At 57.1% G+C, this 19,981-nt stretch overlaps 12 non-coding genes across 12 annotated transcripts; 7 read left to right on the top strand and 5 right to left on the bottom strand.

Moving 5' to 3' along the window:
• The first annotated feature begins 4,506 nt into the window (after nucleotides 1–4,506).
• LOC134543631 (U1 spliceosomal RNA) lies at nucleotides 4,507–4,669 on the top strand. The gene has a single exon (XR_010077115.1). It is a non-coding gene; the product is annotated as a U1 spliceosomal RNA (small nuclear RNA).
• A 299-nt stretch (nucleotides 4,670–4,968) lies between these two features.
• Nucleotides 4,969–5,088, bottom strand: LOC134543665 (U5 spliceosomal RNA). Its single transcript, XR_010077148.1, has one exon. It is a non-coding gene; the product is annotated as a U5 spliceosomal RNA (small nuclear RNA).
• Nucleotides 5,089–5,631: 543 nt separating this feature from the next.
• Nucleotides 5,632–5,794, top strand: LOC134543630 (U1 spliceosomal RNA). The gene has a single exon (XR_010077114.1). It is a non-coding gene; the product is annotated as a U1 spliceosomal RNA (small nuclear RNA).
• Nucleotides 5,795–6,093: 299 nt separating this feature from the next.
• Nucleotides 6,094–6,213, bottom strand: LOC134543664 (U5 spliceosomal RNA). The gene has a single exon (XR_010077147.1). It is a non-coding gene; the product is annotated as a U5 spliceosomal RNA (small nuclear RNA).
• Nucleotides 6,214–6,756: 543 nt separating this feature from the next.
• LOC134543629 (U1 spliceosomal RNA) lies at nucleotides 6,757–6,919 on the top strand. The gene has a single exon (XR_010077113.1). It is a non-coding gene; the product is annotated as a U1 spliceosomal RNA (small nuclear RNA).
• A 299-nt stretch (nucleotides 6,920–7,218) lies between these two features.
• On the bottom strand, nucleotides 7,219–7,338 carry LOC134543663 (U5 spliceosomal RNA). The gene has a single exon (XR_010077146.1). It is a non-coding gene; the product is annotated as a U5 spliceosomal RNA (small nuclear RNA).
• A 543-nt stretch (nucleotides 7,339–7,881) lies between these two features.
• LOC134543627 (U1 spliceosomal RNA) lies at nucleotides 7,882–8,044 on the top strand. The gene has a single exon (XR_010077111.1). It is a non-coding gene; the product is annotated as a U1 spliceosomal RNA (small nuclear RNA).
• A 299-nt stretch (nucleotides 8,045–8,343) lies between these two features.
• LOC134543661 (U5 spliceosomal RNA) lies at nucleotides 8,344–8,463 on the bottom strand. Its single transcript, XR_010077144.1, has one exon. It is a non-coding gene; the product is annotated as a U5 spliceosomal RNA (small nuclear RNA).
• A 543-nt stretch (nucleotides 8,464–9,006) lies between these two features.
• LOC134543626 (U1 spliceosomal RNA) lies at nucleotides 9,007–9,169 on the top strand. Its single transcript, XR_010077110.1, has one exon. It is a non-coding gene; the product is annotated as a U1 spliceosomal RNA (small nuclear RNA).
• A 6,362-nt stretch (nucleotides 9,170–15,531) lies between these two features.
• Nucleotides 15,532–15,694, top strand: LOC134543625 (U1 spliceosomal RNA). The gene has a single exon (XR_010077109.1). It is a non-coding gene; the product is annotated as a U1 spliceosomal RNA (small nuclear RNA).
• Nucleotides 15,695–15,993: 299 nt separating this feature from the next.
• Nucleotides 15,994–16,113, bottom strand: LOC134543660 (U5 spliceosomal RNA). Its single transcript, XR_010077143.1, has one exon. It is a non-coding gene; the product is annotated as a U5 spliceosomal RNA (small nuclear RNA).
• Nucleotides 16,114–16,656: 543 nt separating this feature from the next.
• Nucleotides 16,657–16,819, top strand: LOC134543624 (U1 spliceosomal RNA). The gene has a single exon (XR_010077108.1). It is a non-coding gene; the product is annotated as a U1 spliceosomal RNA (small nuclear RNA).
• The last annotated feature ends 3,162 nt before the right edge of the window (nucleotides 16,820–19,981 follow it).

The following is a 19,981-nucleotide window of genomic DNA, read 5'->3' as shown; positions in this document are numbered from 1 at the left end:
ACCACCAGGTGCTCCACACGGGCAATGGCGTGGGTCGTCGAGTGGCGGGGGCGGAAACCGAACTGGTGGCGGGGTAGAAGGTCCAGGGTGGTGACTTGAAAGAGGAGACGGCGGTGGATCGCCCGTTCCGCGACCTTGGACAGAATAGGAAGAAGCGAGATGGGCCGAAAAGATGAAGGGAGAGACGGGGGCTTGCCAGGTTTGGGGATGGGTGAGACGATGGCGGTTTTCCAGGGGGTGGGGAAGTGGCAGAGGAGGAACATTGCGTTGAAAAGACGGGTCAGAAACACAAGGGCCTTGCGAGGTAGGGCACGGAGCACGGGGGAGGGCAGAGAGTCGTGGCCAGGAGCAGAACGGGGCCGAAGGCGGGCGAGCAGGGTGCGGACCTCGGAAGGCGTGACGAGCGGCAGGGGGAAGGTGGCCGGAAGGGGGGGCAAAGTGACGTGGCGAGACAGGAGGCGGGCCCCGTCCTCGTCGTCCGAAGACTCGGAGGACAGGGAAGGGCCGGGTGCGGATGCGAAGGTGGTCGCCAGGTAGGCGGCCACCGCCTCGGATCGCTCCGAGGCCGTTTCCGCCACACCCGTGGGGGTGGTCAGCGGGGGGATGGTGGTAGGAACCGAGCGGAGACGACGGACGTGAGACCAGAGGGAGCCGGAGCAAGCAGAGAGGGATTGGAGACGCCGAGTCTCCAGACGGGCCCTCCACTCCGCGACCAATCGCCGGCAGCGCCCCCGCAGCACCAGGTACACCCGCCGGTGCAGCAGGGAACGACTAGCCTGCCAGAGGACGCGGAAGCGGTTGCGCAAGGACAAGGCGTCCCGGAGGTAAGGCGGAAATGGGTCGACAAGGGGACGGGGGGGAACCAGAGGTATGTTGGCAGAGGCGGCCGCGGAAATGGCGTCGGTCAGCGAGAGAACGTTGGCGTCAAGGCGGGCAGGGGTATCGAACGGAACAGACAGGTCAATGGCAGCGGAGAGGGAACGCTGAAAACCGCCCCAGTCGGCCTTGGGAAAATCGAAGCGGGGGAGGTGGGGGTTAGAATGGGGGTGAAAGTGAAGTGTGGCAAGAACAGGCAAGTGGTCGGAGGTGCCGGAGGCGATGGTGGTGAGATCCGAGAGAATGGGGAGGGGCGTGGACAGTGCAAAGTCGATGATGCTGGGTTGCCGGTTGAGCTGGGCCGGAAAAAATGTCGGGGTCGGAGGGGCATAAAGAGAGAGAGGAGTACGCCGAAGGAGTTGCCGGAGGGAGCTGCCCCGCCGGTTTGCGGCGGCACAGCCCCAGAAGGGATGGGTGGCGTTGAAGTCCCCGGCCAGCACGACGTGGGCGTCGAGCCGACCGAGGGCGACAACGTCGGCCGTGGGAAAGGCGAACTGAGGGGGGAGGTACAAGGATACCAAGGTCAGGGAGTACGGGAGGCCGTGCAAGCGCACAGCAACCGCCTCGGCCGCGGGGGAAGAAGGGATGCGACGGCGATGATGTGAAATGGTGTTGCGGACGAGTAACGCCACCCCCCCGCCCCGACCATCGCGATCGGCACGGTGGACCGCATACCCGGGGACCAGGACGGGGGCAGAGGGGGAGAGCCAGGTCTCAGAAAGGAACACGACGTCGGGCGATCGCTCGTGGAGCAGGTGCAAAAGGTCGTGGAGCTTAGGGAGGAGGGAAAAGACGTTCCAGATGAGGACACTAAGGGGAGGGGCGGGATCCATCGAAGAAATTCAGAAGGGCCTGGAGGAGCACTTCGAACTTCTCGGTGGAGGTGCGGGCTCGGGAGAGTGCCGTCAGGACAGTCCGGATGAGCGGGAGGTACTGTCGGATGAATGAAATGAAGTCGTGAATGAGGGATGAAAGCGACGAGCAGTCTGAGTCGGAGGCAAGCGGTCGAGAGTCAGAAGAAGGAGCGGAAGGAGGAGGGTGCGAGGTGGCAGAGGGGGGAACAACCGGTACAACGGGGGGAGGGCGTGCCCAAGCATTGGTGGAGAGAGCAGGAAACGTCTTGGGATCGGACAGGGACGGGACAGAGGGCCCGGTCCCCACGGCAGTCGTCGTGGCGTCAGTGAGTCGTTGAGGGTGTCGGCGCAGGTAAGCCTGAATCACGCGACAGTCAGTGGAAGTAGCGAAGTGGGCCCCGTCACAGAGCGTGCAGCGTCGGGTAGTCGAGGTGCAGTCCCGAGACCAGTGGGGCCCAGCGCACTTGAAACAGGCGAGGTCCCGGTGGCATCGGGAGGACGGGTGTCCAGGCCGCTGGCAGCGGTAGCACTGAGGTACGCGCCCCGAGCCGCGGTATTTCTCAACTGCCACCACCCAGCAGCCCAATGTCTTCAACTTCAGGAAGGGGGCTGCCTCACCCAGACCGGATGTAGTGACCAGGAAAGGCCGGGTCGTTGAAGTAGGAGAGGTGCGCATGGCCACCACAGATGCCACAGGTAGGTGCAGGTCGAGCAGGGACTGGGTGACCTCGTCAGCCGTCGTGGAGAGAGGGAGTTTCTTGATCACAACTCGATCGGCACGCTCGTCGGGGCGGAGATGGGTGTAGGGTTTATATCCGAGGCGTTGGAGTTCGTCAAATAGGAGCTGGTGGTCCTGAGGGTTGCTGGTATAAAAGGAGGTGCGGTCATTGACGGAGGTGACAGAGAGAGGACCGGAGAGGAGAGACTGAAAACGTTGTGCAGTGGCGAAGGGGCCGGCTGTGGGCGTGAGAAGGCAGGCGATCGGAGGCATGCGAGGCGTGCGAGGAGTGGAGGTAGGCGGGCGAGGCGCCGCCGAGGAGGAGGCACGAGGCTGCGAGGCTGGAGGGCGGGGTGGAGCACGAGATGAGCTGGGACTCGTCGAAGAGGGGCCCGGGAGAGTGGTGAAGGGCACAGGAGGAGGTTGCGTGTCGGGCCGGTGCCGTTTAGCATGCTGCTTGCGGCGGGGCTTGGCAGTCAAGGGTCGGTCCGAGGAGGCAGCCCCAGCGCCGTCGTCGGTGTCGGTATCCGGTAGACTGAGGAGACTGTCGTAGCGGTTGCTGGTAGGGACGGCATCGTCGGAGGAGTGCTGGTCGGGGTGGGCGCGCTTGACGGTCTTCGTGGGAACGATGAAGCCGGTGTCCATGGGAGTAGCAGTCGCAGCAGGAGGAACGGCGGCAGGCGGTGAGTCGGTCGGCAACAGCGGAAGAGAAGGCGCAGGAGACATGATCGGTGAAGTGATGCAGGCCGTGGTGGTAGTAGTAGTCACAGTTGGTGGTGTTGGAGCAGAGGTAGTCGTAGGCAGAGCGAGGATGGCGGAGACGTCCAGGCCGTGAAGATGTTTCGTCTCGCTGACCTTAATGCAAACAGTCTGGGTGCGCAGCCCGGCCGGCGCGGGGGAGGGAGGCGGAGCCACCCCCCCGACCCCAGCAGCGCCCGCCTCCCCAGACCCGACTTGCATGGTCTCCAAGCGCTGGCGATGCGGTCCACAGTATTGTCGTGGCTGGGGTGGCCGATTGTCAGTAGTCATCACATCGCCAGAACCGGCCTCGGCCGAGGGCCTCGGACCAAAGTCGTCCCCGCCCTGGTTCGGCGTCATCGGGAGAGAGTCCATTCCAAACTCTCCCCTCGGCCTCCCCAATAGGCTACAACTTGGTTGCCGGGAGTCACAAGAAGTGGCCTCGGCCGATGGCCTCTGACCGAGGTCGCCCCCGCCCTGGTTTGGCTTCATCGGGAGGGAGTCCATTCCAAACTCCCCCCTCAGCCGCCCCAATAGGCCGCGACTCGGTGGCGCACAGCACTCACAAGAAGAAGATCTAGGATCTAAGAACTAGATCTACACAAGAGCACTCCTGGTGGTCGACTCAGGAACTAGCAGCAGCAGGTCTCGGCGGCTCGCTGAAATTGCTGAAAGGAAACCAGTTAGTTAATGGCCAAAAGTGCTCAGATTTGCTTCAAAAAGCTTTTAAAAAATTCCCCTGAACAGTTTGATGCCTTTGAAGGGAAACCAGAGCACGGTTGAAACTTTGAAAATCCGGACTATATAGGAAAAATGTGCGGACCACCACTAATGGTGAAAATAGCGTACGGTCGTGCAGCCTGAAGCCGCGAATCGTCCGAAAATCGCCTCGTGGGACACGGCACTCGATATTTCGTGAAACCCTAGGTATGTTGCTAATGGAAAAAAGTTCCCCTCTCGACTGTGCCGTGGTGCCCGCCTTTTTGCCGAGGCGGACGCGACGACCCGAGTGCCGCCACGCGGCAAACGGTGTAACCAAGTGCCGCCACGCGGCAAACGGGGTAACCAAATGCACGCGGCGGTCGACCGTCGCCGTGGGTACAGAAACAAAGGAAACGAGGTGCGAGTAGAAACGGGCAGTTGTAGGAAGAAATTGTATTTGCATTGTTGGTGTGTACTGTCATGTAGTGTGATGAACTGGCACGGGAGTGTTATGTCTGGGGAAAGAGCTGTTTCGGAGGTAGAAGTACATAACCTCAAAACACGTTGATGAGGTGGTCCGAGCTCCAAGTGAAATAGAAAAGCGAAACACTGCGCAGCATACTTACCTGGCGTAGGGGCTACCCTGATCAAGCAGGGGGTTCCCCCAGGGTGAGGCTCTTCCCTTGCACTTCGGTTGAGCTGACCTCTGCGATTACCCCAAATGTGGGTAACTCGGGCGCGTAATTTTTGGTAGTCGGGACTGCGTTCGCGCTGTCCCGGTGAAAAAATTTCAACTTAGTAGTTGTGAAGTAGTGTTAAGAATTATGTACAGTGAAGTGTAATTTTTTTTTTTTTTTTCATCTGTGTATGGTATGTAATGCATTCGTAGGTCTCAAGTTTACGGTGCCTTGGCGAACAACCCCACCGTCTTGAAAGTGCGGAAGGAAGGTACGTAATTGTGCATGGTAATAGTTGAAAAAAGAAAAAAAAAATTCCCATGAACGATACTTGTCCAATTCGATTTTTCAGATTTCCCCCTCCCCGCCTCACCCCCGGGCCCAGTGGTTTAACGGTAACCGGCCCAGTGTGTAAACACTGGGCACAACAAAAAATTGTTTAAAGACTCATCAAATGTTCCCCTCCACGGAAATCTTTAGTAAAAGGCGAAAGATTTATGCGTTTGAAGGGAAACCAGAGCACGGTTGAAACTTTGAAAATCCGGACTATATAGGAAAAATGTGCGGACCACCACTAATGGTGAAAATAGCGTACGGTCGTGCAGCCTGAAGCCGCGAATCGTCCGAAAATCGCCTCGTGGGACACGGCACTCGATATTTCGTGAAACCCTAGGTATGTTGCTAATGGAAAAAAGTTCCCCTCTCGACTGTGCCGTGGTGCCCGCCTTTTTGCCGAGGCGGACGCGACGACCCGAGTGCCGCCACGCGGCAAACGGTGTAACCAAGTGCCGCCACGCGGCAAACGGGGTAACCAAATGCACGCGGCGGTCGACCGTCGCCGTGGGTACAGAAACAAAGGAAACGAGGTGCGAGTAGAAACGGGCAGTTGTAGGAAGAAATTGTATTTGCATTGTTGGTGTGTACTGTCATGTAGTGTGATGAACTGGCACGGGAGTGTTATGTCTGGGGAAAGAGCTGTTTCGGAGGTAGAAGTACATAACCTCAAAACACGTTGATGAGGTGGTCCGAGCTCCAAGTGAAATAGAAAAGCGAAACACTGCGCAGCATACTTACCTGGCGTAGGGGCTACCCTGATCAAGCAGGGGGTTCCCCCAGGGTGAGGCTCTTCCCTTGCACTTCGGTTGAGCTGACCTCTGCGATTACCCCAAATGTGGGTAACTCGGGCGCGTAATTTTTGGTAGTCGGGACTGCGTTCGCGCTGTCCCGGTGAAAAAATTTCAACTTAGTAGTTGTGAAGTAGTGTTAAGAATTATGTACAGTGAAGTGTAATTTTTTTTTTTTTTTTCATCTGTGTATGGTATGTAATGCATTCGTAGGTCTCAAGTTTACGGTGCCTTGGCGAACAACCCCACCGTCTTGAAAGTGCGGAAGGAAGGTACGTAATTGTGCATGGTAATAGTTGAAAAAAGAAAAAAAAAATTCCCATGAACGATACTTGTCCAATTCGATTTTTCAGATTTCCCCCTCCCCGCCTCACCCCCGGGCCCAGTGGTTTAACGGTAACCGGCCCAGTGTGTAAACACTGGGCACAACAAAAAATTGTTTAAAGACTCATCAAATGTTCCCCTCCACGGAAATCTTTAGTAAAAGGCGAAAGATTTATGCGTTTGAAGGGAAACCAGAGCACGGTTGAAACTTTGAAAATCCGGACTATATAGGAAAAATGTGCGGACCACCACTAATGGTGAAAATAGCGTACGGTCGTGCAGCCTGAAGCCGCGAATCGTCCGAAAATCGCCTCGTGGGACACGGCACTCGATATTTCGTGAAACCCTAGGTATGTTGCTAATGGAAAAAAGTTCCCCTCTCGACTGTGCCGTGGTGCCCGCCTTTTTGCCGAGGCGGACGCGACGACCCGAGTGCCGCCACGCGGCAAACGGTGTAACCAAGTGCCGCCACGCGGCAAACGGGGTAACCAAATGCACGCGGCGGTCGACCGTCGCCGTGGGTACAGAAACAAAGGAAACGAGGTGCGAGTAGAAACGGGCAGTTGTAGGAAGAAATTGTATTTGCATTGTTGGTGTGTACTGTCATGTAGTGTGATGAACTGGCACGGGAGTGTTATGTCTGGGGAAAGAGCTGTTTCGGAGGTAGAAGTACATAACCTCAAAACACGTTGATGAGGTGGTCCGAGCTCCAAGTGAAATAGAAAAGCGAAACACTGCGCAGCATACTTACCTGGCGTAGGGGCTACCCTGATCAAGCAGGGGGTTCCCCCAGGGTGAGGCTCTTCCCTTGCACTTCGGTTGAGCTGACCTCTGCGATTACCCCAAATGTGGGTAACTCGGGCGCGTAATTTTTGGTAGTCGGGACTGCGTTCGCGCTGTCCCGGTGAAAAAATTTCAACTTAGTAGTTGTGAAGTAGTGTTAAGAATTATGTACAGTGAAGTGTAATTTTTTTTTTTTTTTTCATCTGTGTATGGTATGTAATGCATTCGTAGGTCTCAAGTTTACGGTGCCTTGGCGAACAACCCCACCGTCTTGAAAGTGCGGAAGGAAGGTACGTAATTGTGCATGGTAATAGTTGAAAAAAGAAAAAAAAAATTCCCATGAACGATACTTGTCCAATTCGATTTTTCAGATTTCCCCCTCCCCGCCTCACCCCCGGGCCCAGTGGTTTAACGGTAACCGGCCCAGTGTGTAAACACTGGGCACAACAAAAAATTGTTTAAAGACTCATCAAATGTTCCCCTCCACGGAAATCTTTAGTAAAAGGCGAAAGATTTATGCGTTTGAAGGGAAACCAGAGCACGGTTGAAACTTTGAAAATCCGGACTATATAGGAAAAATGTGCGGACCACCACTAATGGTGAAAATAGCGTACGGTCGTGCAGCCTGAAGCCGCGAATCGTCCGAAAATCGCCTCGTGGGACACGGCACTCGATATTTCGTGAAACCCTAGGTATGTTGCTAATGGAAAAAAGTTCCCCTCTCGACTGTGCCGTGGTGCCCGCCTTTTTGCCGAGGCGGACGCGACGACCCGAGTGCCGCCACGCGGCAAACGGTGTAACCAAGTGCCGCCACGCGGCAAACGGGGTAACCAAATGCACGCGGCGGTCGACCGTCGCCGTGGGTACAGAAACAAAGGAAACGAGGTGCGAGTAGAAACGGGCAGTTGTAGGAAGAAATTGTATTTGCATTGTTGGTGTGTACTGTCATGTAGTGTGATGAACTGGCACGGGAGTGTTATGTCTGGGGAAAGAGCTGTTTCGGAGGTAGAAGTACATAACCTCAAAACACGTTGATGAGGTGGTCCGAGCTCCAAGTGAAATAGAAAAGCGAAACACTGCGCAGCATACTTACCTGGCGTAGGGGCTACCCTGATCAAGCAGGGGGTTCCCCCAGGGTGAGGCTCTTCCCTTGCACTTCGGTTGAGCTGACCTCTGCGATTACCCCAAATGTGGGTAACTCGGGCGCGTAATTTTTGGTAGTCGGGACTGCGTTCGCGCTGTCCCGGTGAAAAAATTTCAACTTAGTAGTTGTGAAGTAGTGTTAAGAATTATGTACAGTGAAGTGTAATTTTTTTTTTTTTTTTCATCTGTGTATGGTATGTAATGCATTCGTAGGTCTCAAGTTTACGGTGCCTTGGCGAACAACCCCACCGTCTTGAAAGTGCGGAAGGAAGGTACGTAATTGTGCATGGTAATAGTTGAAAAAAGAAAAAAAAAATTCCCATGAACGATACTTGTCCAATTCGATTTTTCAGATTTCCCCCTCCCCGCCTCACCCCCGGGCCCAGTGGTTTAACGGTAACCGGCCCAGTGTGTAAACACTGGGCACAACAAAAAATTGTTTAAAGACTCATCAAATGTTCCCCTCCACGGAAATCTTTAGTAAAAGGCGAAAGATTTATGCGTTTGAAGGGAAACCAGAGCACGGTTGAAACTTTGAAAATCCGGACTATATAGGAAAAATGTGCGGACCACCACTAATGGTGAAAATAGCGTACGGTCGTGCAGCCTGAAGCCGCGAATCGTCCGAAAATCGCCTCGTGGGACACGGCACTCGATATTTCGTGAAACCCTAGGTATGTTGCTAATGGAAAAAAGTTCCCCTCTCGACTGTGCCGTGGTGCCCGCCTTTTTGCCGAGGCGGACGCGACGACCCGAGTGCCGCCACGCGGCAAACGGTGTAACCAAGTGCCGCCACGCGGCAAACGGGGTAACCAAATGCACGCGGCGGTCGACCGTCGCCGTGGGTACAGAAACAAAGGAAACGAGGTGCGAGTAGAAACGGGCAGTTGTAGGAAGAAATTGTATTTGCATTGTTGGTGTGTACTGTCATGTAGTGTGATGAACTGGCACGGGAGTGTTATGTCTGGGGAAAGAGCTGTTTCGGAGGTAGAAGTACATAACCTCAAAACACGTTGATGAGGTGGTCCGAGCTCCAAGTGAAATAGAAAAGCGAAACACTGCGCAGCATACTTACCTGGCGTAGGGGCTACCCTGATCAAGCAGGGGGTTCCCCCAGGGTGAGGCTCTTCCCTTGCACTTCGGTTGAGCTGACCTCTGCGATTACCCCAAATGTGGGTAACTCGGGCGCGTAATTTTTGGTAGTCGGGACTGCGTTCGCGCTGTCCCGGTGAAAAAATTTCAACTTAGTAGTTGTGAAGTAGTGTTAAGAATTATGTACAGTGAAGTGTAATTTTTTTTTTTTTTTTCATCTGTGTATGGTATGTAATGCATTCGTAGGTCTCAAGTTTACGGTGCCTTGGCGAACAACCCCACCGTCTTGAAAGTGCGGAAGGAAGGTACGTAATTGTGCATGGTAATAGTTGAAAAAAGAAAAAAAAAATTCCCATGAACGATACTTGTCCAATTCGATTTTTCAGATTTCCCCCTCCCCGCCTCACCCCCGGGCCCAGTGGTTTAACGGTAACCGGCCCAGTGTGTAAACACTGGGCACAACAAAAAATTGTTTAAAGACTCATCAAATGTTCCCCTCCACGGAAATCTTTAGTTTTTTTTTTTTTTTTTTTTTTTTTTTTTTTTTTTTTTTTTTTTTTTTTTTTACAAAGGGAACTCCCACTGAAGGGAGTTACCCACCAAAAAATTCATCTTTAATATAAAAAGCGGATACAGGTGAACACAAATAAAACACAACATAGAACACGAATACATGGCCACAAGGGCGAATGGTGACAATCTTTATTCAACACTGACGAAACGGGGCCCCTCCGACGATACCGTCCTAGAGGTCCAGCTGCTTGTTGGGCGGCGAATCTTCTGTGGGCTGCCGGGGGCGACTCGGGGCGCAGAAGGTGCCGGGCCGCAGATGAAGACGGTCCGGAGCAGTGGCGATGTTAGGCAGTAGTTCACTGAGAGCAGAGATCTTGATGGGATGATGCCTGGTAACATTCCTCAGAGCCAACCGTGGACGTGGTGATCACCGTCGTCAGCTGCCGGGCCCACCAGCCGCGACTGCACCAGCGTCAACGTCATCAGGGTCAGGGCGTCTCAAATGATCGTAGGTAAAGAGCGGTCGGCGGGGGTGAGGAGCGTCAGGCAGGGGCTCTGCAAGGAGTCGGATCAGGGGGTTGTCAGAACGCCGGCATTGGCGGAGAAACTTCTTAGTCACCTTGCAGAGCAGCTCGTGTAAGTGCGGGAGCCCAGTCTGGTCCAGGAGGGTCTGTCGTAAGGTGGCGCGAGGGAGACCGAGCAGGAGGCGGGCACCGAGAAAGTAGGACCGGGTGATCGGACGGAGGTTGTACAGAGAGGAGTGGACCCAAGCCGGGCACGCGTAGAGGAAGTGGGGAAGAACAAAGGAACGGTAGGCAGTCACACGAACGTCGAGAGGGGTGCCGGATGTCGGTCTGAGTATGGTGGCCAGCTGAGCCATGACGGCACGGGACTTGGTGCGGATTGAGTCGAGGTGCGGCAGAAAAGTAAAGGTATTGTCTAGGGTGACCCCCAGATAACGGATGCGAGGCGACCAGGGGATGGCTACGGTGGAGATGACTGGCGGGTGGTCGTGGTGTGGATGAAGTCGGGAGAAGAGGATGGATCGTGATTTAGAGTGATTGAGCCCGATGCCATGCGCGAGGAACTGATTGTTGAGGGAAGTGAGGCCGCGGCCGAGACGGTCGCAGAGCAGCCGCTCGGAAACTGAAGAGGCCAGGAGACAGGTATCATCGGCGTACTGGACAAGATAGGTGCCGGGAGGGGGCTTGAGATCAGAGATGTGGAGGGTAAAAAGTAGCGGTGAGAGAATGGCGCCCTGGGGGACGCCGGCGGAGATGGGGCGGGGGCCGGAGAGGACCCCCTCCACCCGAACCCGGAAGGTGCGACCCTCCAGGAAGGAGCAGAGGAGGCGGATGAGATGAGATGAGAGGTCGGTGGCAGAGAGGCGCTGGAGGAGCAGGGCATGCGGAACGGAATCGAAAGCACGGGCGAGGTCAAGAAGCACCATGCCCGTGTGTTGCCGCCTGGCGAATCCCTGGACCACCAGGTGCTCCACACGGGCAATGGCGTGGGTCGGCGAGTGGCGGGGGCGGAAACCGAACTGGTGGCGGGGTAGAAGGTCCAGGGTGGTGACTTGAAAGAGGAGACGGCGGTGGATCGCCCGTTCCGCGACCTTGGACAGAATAGGAAGAAGCGAGATGGGCCGAAAAGATGAAGGGAGAGACGGGGGCTTGCCAGGTTTGGGGATGGGTGAGACGACGGCGGTTTTCCAGGGGGTGGGGAAGTGGCAGAGGAGGAACATTGCGTTGAAAAGACGGGTCAGAAACACAAGGGCCTTGCGAGGTAGGGCACGGAGCACGGGGGAGGGCAGAGAGTCGTGGCCAGGAGCAGAACGGGGCCGAAGGCGGGCGAGCAGGGTGCGGACCTCGGAAGGCGTGACGAGCGGCAGGGGGAAGGTGGCCGGAAGGGGGGGCAAAGTGACGTGGCGAGACAGGAGGCGGGCCCCGTCCTCGTCGTCCGAAGACTCGGAGGACAGGGAAGGGCCGGGTGCGGATGCGAAGGTGGTCGCCAGGTAGGCGGCCACCGCCTCGGATCGCTCCGAGGCCGTTTCCGCCACACCCGTGGGGGTGGTCAGCGGGGGGATGGTGGTAGGAACCGAGCGGAGACGACGGACGTGAGACCAGAGGGAGCCGGAGCAAGCAGAGAGGGATTGGAGACGCCGAGTCTCCAGACGGGCCCTCCACTCCGCGACCAATCGCCGGCAGCGCCCCCGCAGCACCAGGTACACCCGCCGGTGCAGCAGGGAACGACTAGCCTGCCAGAGGACGCGGAAGCGGTTGCGCAAGGACAAGGCGTCCCGGAGGTAAGGCGGAAATGGGTCGACAAGGGGACGGGGGGGAACCAGAGGTATGTTGGCAGAGGCGGCCGCGGAAATGGCGTCGGTCAGCGAGAGAACGTTGGCGTCAAGGCGGGCAGGGGTATCGAACGGAACAGACAGGTCTATGGCAGCGGAGAGGGAACGCTGAAAACCGCCCCAGTCGGCCTTGGGAAAATCGAAGCGGGGGAGGTGGGGGTTAGAACGGGGGTGAAAGTGAAGTGTGGCAAGAACAGGCAAGTGGTCGGAGGTGCCGGAGGTGATGGTGGTGAGATCCGAGAGAATGGGGAGGGGCGTGGACAGTGCAAAGTCGATGATGCTGGGTTGCCGGTTGAGCTGGGCCGGAAAAAATGTCGGGGTCGGAGGGGCATAAAGAGAGAGAGGAGTACGCCGAAGGAGTTGCCGGAGGGAGCTGCCCCGCCGGTTCGCGGCGGCACAGCCCCAGAAGGGATGGGTGGCGTTGAAGTCCCCGGCCAGCACGACGTGGGCGTCGAGCCGACCGAGGGCGACAACGTCGGCCGTGGGAAAGGCGTACTGAGGGGGGAGGTACAAGGATACCAAGGTCAGGGAGTACGGGAGGCCGTGCAAGCGCACAGCAACCGCCTCGGCCGCGGGGGAAGAAGGGATGCGACGGCGATGATGTGAAATGGTGTTGCGGACGAGTAACGCCACCCCCCCGCCCCGACCATCGCGATCGGCACGGTGGACCGCATACCCGGGGACCAGGACGGGGGCAGAGGGGGAGAGCCAGGTCTCAGAAAGGAACACGACGTCGGGCGATCGCTCGTGGAGCAGGTGCAAAAGGTCGTGGAGCTTAGGGAGGAGGGAAAAGACGTTCCAGATGAGGACACTAAGGGGAGGGGCGGGATCCATCGAAGAAATTCAGAAGGGCCTGGAGGAGCACTTCGAACTTCTCGGTGGAGGTGCGGGCTCGGGAGAGTGCCGTCAGGACAGACCGGATGAGCGGGAGGTACTGTCGGATGAATGAAATGAAGTCGTGAATGAGGGATGAAAGCGACGAGCAGTCTGAGTCGGAGGCAAGCGGTCGAGAGTCAGAAGAAGGAGCGGAAGGAGGAGGGTGCGAGGTGGCAGAGGGGGGAACAACCGGTACAACGGGGGGAGGGCGTGCCCAAGCATTGGTGGAGAGAGCAGGAAACGTCTTGGGATCGGACAGGGACGGGACAGAGGGCCCGGTCCCCACGGCAGTCGTCGTGGCGTCAGTGAGTCGTTGAGGGTGTCGGCGCAGGTAAGCCTGAATCACGCGACAGTCAGTGGAAGTAGCGAAGTGGGCCCCGTCACAAAGCGTGCAGCGTCGGGTAGTCGAGGTGCAGTCCCGAGACCAGTGGGGCCCAGCGCACTTGAAACAGGCGAGGTCCCGGTGGCATCGGGAGGACGGGTGTCCAGGCCGCTGGCAGCGGTAGCACTGAGGTACGCGCCCCGAGCCGCGGTATTTCTCAACTGCCACCACCCAGCAGCCCAATGTCTTCAACTTCAGGAAGGGGGCTGCCTCACCCAGACCGGATGTAGTGACCAGGAAAGGCCGGGTCGTTGAAGTAGGAGAGGTGCGCATGGCCACCACAGATTCCACAGGTAGGTGCAGGTCGAGCAGGGACTGGGTGACCTCGTCAGCCGTCGTGGAGAGAGGGAGTTTCTTGATCACAACTCGATCGGCACGCTCGTCGGGGCGGAGATGGGTGTAGGGTTTATATCCGAGGCGTTGGAGTTCGTCAAATAGGAGCTGGTGGTCCTGAGGGTTGCTGGTATAAAAGGAGGTGCGGTCATTGACGGAGGTGACAGAGAGAGGACCGGAGAGGAGAGACTGAAAACGTTGTGCAGTGGCGAAGGGGCCGGCTGTGGGCGTGAGAAGGCAGGCGATCGGAGGCATGCGAGGCGTGCGAGGAGTGGAGGTAGGCGGGCGAGGCGCCGCCGAGGAGGAGGCACGAGGCTGCGAGGCTGGAGGGCGGGGTGGAGCACGAGATGAGCTGGGACTCGTCGAAGAGGGGCCCGGGAGAGTGGTGAAGGGCACAGGAGGAGGTTGCGTGTCGGGCCGGTGCCGCTTAGCATGCTGCTTGCGGCGGGGCTTGGCAGTCAAGGGTCGGTCCGAGGAGGCAGCCCCAGCGCCGTCGTCGGTGTCGGTATCCGGTAGACTGAGGAGACTGTCGTAGCGGTTGCTGGTAGGGACGGCATCGTCGGAGGAGTGCTGGTCGGGGTGGGCGCGCTTGACGGTCTTCGTGGGAACGATGAAGCCGGTGTCCATGGGAGTAGCAGTCGCAGCAGGAGGAACGGCGGCAGGCGGTGAGTCGGTCGGCAACAGCGGAAGAGAAGGCGCAGGAGACATGATCGGTGAAGTGATGCAGGCCGTGGTGGTAGTAGTAGTCACAGTTGGTGGTGTTGGAGCAGAGGTAGTCGTAGGCAGAGCGAGGATGGTGGAGACGTCCAGGCCGTGAAGATGTTTCGTCTCGCTGACCTTAATGCAAACAGTCTGGGTGCGCAGCCCGGCCGGCGCGGGGGAGGGAGGCGGAGCCACCCCCCCGACCCCAGCAGCGCCCGCCTCCCCAGACCCGACTTGCATGGTCTCCAAGCGCTGGCGATGCGGTCCACAGTATTGTCGTGGCTGGGGTGGCCGATTGTCAGTAGTCATCTCATCGCCAGAACCGGCCTCGGCCGAGGGCCTCGGACCAAAGTCGTCCCCGCCCTGGTTCGGCGTCATCGGGAGAGAGTCCATTCCAAACTCACCCCTCGGCCTCCCCAATAGGCTACAACTTGGTTGCCGGGAGTCACAAGAAGTGGCCTCGGCCGATGGCCTCTGACCGAGGTCGCCCCCGCCCTGGTGTGGCTTCATCGGGAGGGAGTCCATTCCAAACTCCCCCCTCAGCCGCCCCAATAGGCCGCGACTCGGTGGCGCACAGCACTCACAAGAAGAAGATCTAGGATCTAAGAACTAGATCTACACAAGAGCACTCCTGGTGGTCGACTCAGGAACTAGCAGCAGCAGGTCTCGGCGGCTCGCTGAAATTGCTGAAAGGAAACCAGTTAGTTAATGGCCAAAAGTGCTCAGATTTGCTTCAAAAAGCTTTTAAAAAATTCCCCTGAACAGTTTGATGCCTTTGAAGGGAAACCAGAGCACGGTTGAAACTTTGAAAATCCGGACTATATAGGAAAAATGTGCGGACCACCACTAATGGTGAAAATAGCGTACGGTCGTGCAGCCTGAAGCCGCGAATCGTCCGAAAATCGCCTCGTGGGACACGGCACTCGATATTTCGTGAAACCCTAGGTATGTTGCTAATGGAAAAAAGTTCCCCTCTCGACTGTGCCGTGGTGCCCGCCTTTTTGCCGAGGCGGACGCGACGACCCGAGTGCCGCCACGCGGCAAACGGTGTAACCAAGTGCCGCCACGCGGCAAACGGGGTAACCAAATGCACGCGGCGGTCGACCGTCGCCGTGGGTACAGAAACAAAGGAAACGAGGTGCGAGTAGAAACGGGCAGTTGTAGGAAGAAATTGTATTTGCATTGTTGGTGTGTACTGTCATGTAGTGTGATGAACTGGCACGGGAGTGTTATGTCTGGGGAAAGAGCTGTTTCGGAGGTAGAAGTACATAACCTCAAAACACGTTGATGAGGTGGTCCGAGCTCCAAGTGAAATAGAAAAGCGAAACACTGCGCAGCATACTTACCTGGCGTAGGGGCTACCCTGATCAAGCAGGGGGTTCCCCCAGGGTGAGGCTCTTCCCTTGCACTTCGGTTGAGCTGACCTCTGCGATTACCCCAAATGTGGGTAACTCGGGCGCGTAATTTTTGGTAGTCGGGACTGCGTTCGCGCTGTCCCGGTGAAAAAATTTCAACTTAGTAGTTGTGAAGTAGTGTTAAGAATTATGTACAGTGAAGTGTAATTTTTTTTTTTTTTTTCATCTGTGTATGGTATGTAATGCATTCGTAGGTCTCAAGTTTACGGTGCCTTGGCGAACAACCCCACCGTCTTGAAAGTGCGGAAGGAAGGTACGTAATTGTGCATGGTAATAGTTGAAAAAAGAAAAAAAAAATTCCCATGAACGATACTTGTCCAATTCGATTTTTCAGATTTCCCCCTCCCCGCCTCACCCCCGGGCCCAGTGGTTTAACGGTAACCGGCCCAGTGTGTAAACACTGGGCACAACAAAAAATTGTTTAAAGACTCATCAAATGTTCCCCTCCACGGAAATCTTTAGTAAAAGGCGAAAGATTTATGCGTTTGAAGGGAAACCAGAGCACGGTTGAAACTTTGAAAATCCGGACTATATAGGAAAAATGTGCGGACCACCACTAATGGTGAAAATAGCGTACGGTCGTGCAGCCTGAAGCCGCGAATCGTCCGAAAATCGCCTCGTGGGACACGGCACTCGATATTTCGTGAAACCCTAGGTATGTTGCTAATGGAAAAAAGTTCCCCTCTCGACTGTGCCGTGGTGCCCGCCTTTTTGCCGAGGCGGACGCGACGACCCGAGTGCCGCCACGCGGCAAACGGTGTAACCAAGTGCCGCCACGCGGCAAACGGGGTAACCAAATGCACGCGGCGGTCGACCGTCGCCGTGGGTACAGAAACAAAGGAAACGAGGTGCGAGTAGAAACGGGCAGTTGTAGGAAGAAATTGTATTTGCATTGTTGGTGTGTACTGTCATGTAGTGTGATGAACTGGCACGGGAGTGTTATGTCTGGGGAAAGAGCTGTTTCGGAGGTAGAAGTACATAACCTCAAAACACGTTGATGAGGTGGTCCGAGCTCCAAGTGAAATAGAAAAGCGAAACACTGCGCAGCATACTTACCTGGCGTAGGGGCTACCCTGATCAAGCAGGGGGTTCCCCCAGGGTGAGGCTCTTCCCTTGCACTTCGGTTGAGCTGACCTCTGCGATTACCCCAAATGTGGGTAACTCGGGCGCGTAATTTTTGGTAGTCGGGACTGCGTTCGCGCTGTCCCGGTGAAAAAATTTCAACTTAGTAGTTGTGAAGTAGTGTTAAGAATTATGTACAGTGAAGTGTAATTTTTTTTTTTTTTTTCATCTGTGTATGGTATGTAATGCATTCGTAGGTCTCAAGTTTACGGTGCCTTGGCGAACAACCCCACCGTCTTGAAAGTGCGGAAGGAAGGTACGTAATTGTGCATGGTAATAGTTGAAAAAAGAAAAAAAAAATTCCCATGAACGATACTTGTCCAATTCGATTTTTCAGATTTCCCCCTCCCCGCCTCACCCCCGGGCCCAGTGGTTTAACGGTAACCGGCCCAGTGTGTAAACACTGGGCACAACAAAAAATTGTTTAAAGACTCATCAAATGTTCCCCTCCACGGAAATCTTTAGTTTTTTTTTTTTTTTTTTTTTTTTTTAAAATTGAAGGGAGTTACCCACCAAAAAATTCATCTTTAATATAAAAAGCGGATACAGGTGAACACAAATAAAACACAACATAGAACACGAATACATGGCCACAAGGGCGAATGGTGACAATCTTTATTCAACACTGACGAAACGGGGCCCCTCCGACGATACCGTCCTAGAGGTCCAGCTGCTTGTTGGGCGGCGAATCTTCTGTGGGCTGCCGGGGGCGACTCGGGGCGCAGAAGGTGCCGGGCCGCAGATGAAGACGGTCCGGAGCAGTGGCGATGGTAGGCAGTAGTTCACTGAGAGCAGAGATCGTGATGGGATGATGCCTGGTAACATTCCTCAGAGCCAACCGTGGACGTGGTGATCACCGTCGTCAGCTGCCGGGCCCACCAGCCGCGACTGCACCAGCGTCAACGTCATCGGGGTCAGGGCGTCTCAAATGATCGTAGGTAAAGAGCGGTCGGCGGGGGTGAGGGGCGTCAGGCAGGGGCTCTGCAAGGAGTCGGATCAGGGGGTTGTCAGAACGCCGGCAGTGGCGGAGGAACTTCTTAGTCACCTTGCAGAGCAGCTCGTGTAAGTGCGGGAGCCCAGTCTGGTCCAGGAGGGTCTGCCGTAAGGTGGCGCGAGGGAGACCGAGCAGGAGGCGGGCACCGAGAAAGTAGGACCGGGCGATCGGACGGAGGTTGTACAGAGAGGAGTGGACCCAAGCCGGGCACGCGTAGAGGAAGTGGGGAAGAACGAAGGAACGGTAGGCAGTCACACGAACGTCGAGAGGGGTGCCGGATGTCGGTCTGAGTACGGTGGCCAGCTGAGCCATGACGGCACGGGACTTGGTGCGGATGGAGTCGAGGTGCGGCAGAAAAGTAAAGGTATTGTCTAGGGTGACCCCCAGATAACGGATGCGAGGCGACCAGGGGATGGCTACGGCGGAGATGACTGGCGGGTGGTCGTGGTGTGGATGAAGTCGGGAGAAGAGGATGGATCGTGATTTAGAGTGATTGAGCCCGATGCCATGCGCGAGGAACTGATTGTTGAGGGAAGTGAGGCCGCGGCCGAGACGGTCGCAGAGCAGCCGCTCGGAAACTGAAGAGGCCAGGAGACAGGTATCATCGGCGTACTGGACAAGATAGGTGCCGGGAGGGGGCTTGAGATCAGAGATGTGGAGGGTAAAAAGTAGCGGTGAGAGAATGGCGCCCTGGGGGACGCCGGCGGAGATGGGGCGGGGGCCGGAGAGGACCCCCTCCACCCGAACCCGGAAGGTGCGACCCTCCAGGAAGGAGCAGAGGAGGCGGACGAGATGAGATGAGAGGTCGGTGGCAGAGAGGCGCTGGAGGAGCTGGGCATGCGGAACGGAATCGAAAGCACGGGCGAGGTCAAGAAGCACCATGCCCGTGTGTTGCCGCCTGGCGAATCCCTGGACCACCAGGTGCTCCACACGGGCAATGGCGTGGGTCGTCGAGTGGCGGGGGCGGAAACCGAACTGGTGGCGGGGTAGAAGGTCCAGGGTGGTGACTTGAAAGAGGAGACGGCGGTGGATCGCCCGTTCCGCGACCTTGGACAGAATAGGAAGAAGCGAGATGGGCCGAAAAGATGAAGGGAGAGACGGGGGCTTGCCAGGTTTGGGGATGGGTGAGACGATGGCGGTTTTCCAGGGGGTGGGGAAGTGGCAGAGGAGGAACATTGCGTTGAAAAGACGGGTCAGAAACACAAGGGCCTTGCGAGGTAGGGCACGGAGCACGGGGGAGGGCAGAGAGTCGTGGCCAGGAGCAGAACGGGGCCGAAGGCGGGCGAGCAGGGTGCGGACCTCGGAAGGCGTGACGAGCGGCAGGGGGAAGGTGGCCGGAAGGGGGGGCAAAGTGACGTGGCGAGACAGGAGGCGGGCCCCGTCCTCGTCGTCCGAAGACTCGGAGGACAGGGAAGGGCCGGGTGCGGATGCGAAGGTGGTCGCCAGGTAGGCGGCCACCGCCTCGGATCGCTCCGAGGCCGTTTCCGCCACACCCGTGGGGGTGGTCAGCGGGGGGATGGTGGTAGGAACCGAGCGGAGACGACGGACGTGAGACCAGAGGGAGCCGGAGCAAGCAGAGAGGGATTGGAGACGCCGAGTCTCCAGACGGGCCCTCCACTCCGCGACCAATCGCCGGCAGCGCCCCCGCAGCACCAGGTACACCCGCCGGTGCAGCAGGGAACGACTAGCCTGCCAGAGGACGCGGAAGCGGTTGCGCAAGGACAAGGCGTCCCGGAGGTAAGGCGGAAATGGGTCGACAAGGGGACGGGGGGGAACCAGAGGTATGTTGGCAGAGGCGGCCGCGGAAATGGCGTCGGTCAGCGAGAGAACGTTGGCGTCAAGGCGGGCAGGGGTATCGAACGGAACAGACAGGTCAATGGCAGCGGAGAGGGAACGCTGAAAACCGCCCCAGTCGGCCTTGGGAAAATCGAAGCGGGGGAGGTGGGGGTTAGAATGGGGGTGAAAGTGAAGTGTGGCAAGAACAGGCAAGTGGTCGGAGGTGCCGGAGGCGATGGTGGTGAGATCCGAGAGAATGGGGAGGGGCGTGGACAGTGCAAAGTCGATGATGCTGGGTTGCCGGTTGAGCTGGGCCGGAAAAAATGTCGGGGTCGGAGGGGCATAAAGAGAGAGAGGAGTACGCCGAAGGAGTTGCCGGAGGGAGCTGCCCCGCCGGTTTGCGGCGGCACAGCCCCAGAAGGGATGGGTGGCGTTGAAGTCCCCGGCCAGCACGACGTGGGCGTCGAGCCGACCGAGGGCG

The sequence above is a fragment of the Bacillus rossius genome, unplaced genomic scaffold, assembly GCF_032445375.1.
Source record: "Bacillus rossius redtenbacheri isolate Brsri unplaced genomic scaffold, Brsri_v3 Brsri_v3_scf138, whole genome shotgun sequence".
Taxonomy (NCBI): domain Eukaryota; kingdom Metazoa; phylum Arthropoda; class Insecta; order Phasmatodea; family Bacillidae; genus Bacillus; species Bacillus rossius.
The sequence above is the reverse complement of the archived record's forward strand: the minus strand, read 5'-3'. Positions and strand labels throughout refer to the sequence as shown.